We start from the raw sequence: 3,767 nt of genomic DNA, 5'->3' as shown, positions 1-3,767 counted from the left end.
CAGGCCGCGCAGACAAACCCCCAACGCGCTTGCGCACAACCCATCGGCGCGCCAACGCGCTCGGCACGCTGGGAGTTGTAGTTCCCGTCTCTGACTCACTGGGCCTCGCGTTCTGTGACGAAGCAGTTTGGCTTCGCGTGTCTTCAAGCAATCGATGCAATTCGTTTTTCCCCATTTGTTCTGCAGAATCCGGCTCTCGGTGATTCAGCACAAATTCCCTCGACAACAAAAATGATCAGCGCTGTCCATAGAAATGCTGAGTCTCAGGGAGGGACATTCCCAGTAGGACTCACTGTACAATGTCAGCTACCATAAGATACATAGAGGGCCCAGGGAGAAAATGTCGTGGAGCCCTGAAACTTAGAAGTTATTCCACATTTTTATTTTCAATGAGGCAAATGCATCTAGTAAATGGGCAAGAGTATAGGGAAACCAAGCCATTGTGACATCACCAGTGAGGCATTATGACATCATAATACAGAGGAGCCACTGAAAAGTTCTCAACCCAGCCAAGAAGAGAATAATATGGAGCCCTGAAACTTAGAAGTTATTCCACATCTAAGTTCAACACACTTGGCAAATCATGCATGAAGTTGCTGTTTACCTTTCCAAAAATACTCTGTCTAGTCACTAAAATACTCCGCTGCTGCAATCACCTCCAAATCACTCAAAAAGTGTCGCCCTTTCAAACTCTTTTTAAACTTTGGAAACAGAAAATAGTCAGATGGAGCAAGATCTGGTGAGTAGGGTGGATGGTCTATGCACTGAAACCCCAACTGCGACAAAACATCCATCGTTTTGGTAGCCTTGTGAGCAGTATTCAAATATTTGGGCACCCACTTGGCTGACAGTTTCTGTATACCCAGCTGATCATGCAACTTCTGTACCCTCTAGACACGAATGTAGCCGGGGACATCATTGAACTAAATGACAAACTTTCAAAAATTACTCGATAGCTACAGGACAATAAGCTAGCACTTAATACACTTAAAACTGAAATCATACTTTTTCCCTGTAGAGAGGGGCTTGAACCAGGTACAGATATTATTATGAATAAAACAATCCTCAAAGCAGCTACAAAAGTGAAAATTTTAGGAGTTGTGTTAGATCAAAAACTGAACTATCATGAACAAATTAGCACATTAGTAAAAACCTGCTTCTATTAGATCATTATCACCTTTTCTTGATGAATCTACGCTAAATATTTTAATTCATTCACTGGTAATATCAAAAATAGATTACTGTAATACACTATATAAAGGAGCTTCTTTAAAAGAAATACGTAGAATCCAGATCATTCAAAATACTGCAATAAAAATAATTATGAAAAAGAAAAAATTTGATCACATGACACCACTTTTAAGAGAGAAACACTGGCTACCAGTAATCCATAGAATCACCTATAAGATAGCTTTACTTACTCATAAAATACTTATAAATAAAGCCCCAACATTTCTAGAAAGATATTTAATACCTTACTCCCCATTTAAATCTTTAAGATCAGAAGATAAAGCTTTATTAATAGTCCCTTCTTTAAAAGTGATCTACTCCAGGAGAGACATGATTTTTTCTGTTTCGGCCCCACAAATCTGGAACTTACTTCCAATTTACATAAGAGAGGAAAAACTATTGAATAAATTTAAAAATCTTCTGAAGAGCTGGCTTTTTAAAGATGCTTTTCAATAAACCGGCATTTTTATATTTTGGGGCAGGACATGGAGGCTCATTGTCACCTGTAGAACTAGTTCATTGAAATATGTGGGTTCATGTTTCCCTTCCTGTGTGTACTAAGCTATGCCTGATTTTATTTGTAGTTTTATTTTTTAATATTGTATTTTAAACTACCCTTTGCCCTAATGTATCAATGTCTATTAGTATTGTATGTGTTGGATGTGGATTTTATAATTTTTACTTTTTTGATTTGTTATTTATTGTAAATCGCATTGAAATATGATTTTGCGATCAAATTAAATAATTTATTAAACTTGAAACTTGATTATAAACCCAACACTTTCCCTGGATATCTGTAGTGTCTCAGCAATTGTTCTAGCTGATATTTGCCAGTCTACCAAAATCAGGACATAGACATGGGCAACAATTTCAAGAGCTGACACCGTTTGAGGCCTCCCAGATCTTATTCCATCTTCAGTCTCAAAATCTCCAAGCTGAAAGTTTGCACACCACATTTTCACTGTGGAGTATGATGGGCATTTGTAACTCAATATTTGCATCATAGTTTTATGGATTTCCTTTGGAATAGGAATAGGAACTTCATGATGGCTCAGAGTCCCACACTTGTCGTTGACATGGTTCAATCAATAACCTGAAACAATGTCAAAACATAGCATTACGATTCTACAAATTGGCCCTTTGCAAAATGAAACACAGTAGGGTCTCAGTTAACTGGGACTCTCACACAACCAGCAAAAAATCACCGGTGGGAAAAAAAATGTCCTCCAAAGCACAAGCGGCAGCATCCTGAGCCTCAAATCCTCCCTCCCTCCCTCAAGCCTCCAAGCAGCTACGAACCCCCTTCCCTCCTGCCCCAAAGCACCAGAACAGCAACGGTCCTGAGCTGCAAAGATCTCCTCTATCCCTCCCTTCCTTAAGCCCCAAAGTGGAAGAAGCAGGTCATGAGCTGCAAACTCCCTTGCTCCCTCCCTCTTCCTTACCCAAAGCACAGCAGGAGACGCAGACTGCTCACAGCTAGCCCCAGCAGGGCTTTCCTCTGACGCGTCACTTCCTACACATCAGAGGAAAGGCCCTGCCAGGGCTAATCACAGCCTGTTTTAAGGTTGCCTCCTGCTGACCGCTGCACTTTGGTTAAGGAAGAGAGAGAGGGAGTGAGCAAGGGGGTTCGCGACTCAGGACTCTACCACCTTAGAGCTTGAGGTAGGGAGGGGGTGGAGTTGAGAGTGTGTTAGACAAGGTTTATAACACACTCTCAATTAACCAGAAAAACAGTTATCTGGTATCCACCAATCCCCGTGGGTGCCGGATAACTGAAGTGCCCCCCCTCTTCCTTGCCTCCTCCTCGGACCTTGACTTACCTCAGACTCTCGACTCCTCCAATCCTGTCAGCCACCAAATGGCTTAACAAAATGGATCACCCTATCCAACTAATCACCCCCTCCCTTACTAAATGCCTCTGCTCTGCTTTATCGAACTCCGCAGTATATATCACCGCCATATGTAACACTACTATATGAACTCCACTATATATATGCAACTTACAGCAAATGTAACTTCTCTGCAATTGTAACCGACCTGAAAAATAACTTCACCGTAAATGTAGCGTCGCCGAAAATGTAAATGTAGCTATGCAAAAAAAAAAAAAAAAAAGTGTAACTTCGCTGTAATGTACAGTCTCTTCATCTGTTAACCGCATAGAACTTCCATGGTAATGCGGTATACAAAAATAAAGTTATTATTATTATTATTCTGTAACACTTTTTAGCTACAGTAGCAAAATAACGCTCAGAATTGAGGAAGTTGGCTGGGCTGAGAACTTTCCAGCACCCTCTTGTAGTCATTAGATACAGAAAGGGTGGTAGATGCGTGGAACAGTCTCCCGGAAGAGGTGGTGGAGATAGAGACTGTGTCTGAATTCAAGAAAGCCTGGGATAGGCACGTGGGATGTCTTAGAGAGAGGAAGAGATGATGGTTACTGTGGATGGGCAGACTGGATGGGCCATTTGGCCTTTATCTGCCATCATGTTTTTATCAGCTTACAGCAGCTGAACCCCCTAACAGTGGTATTGTACTAC

Source organism: Geotrypetes seraphini, chromosome 13 (genome assembly GCF_902459505.1).
Source record: "Geotrypetes seraphini chromosome 13, aGeoSer1.1, whole genome shotgun sequence".
Lineage (NCBI taxonomy): Eukaryota > Metazoa > Chordata > Amphibia > Gymnophiona > Dermophiidae > Geotrypetes > Geotrypetes seraphini.
The sequence above is the reverse complement of the archived record's forward strand: the minus strand, read 5'-3'. Positions refer to the sequence as shown.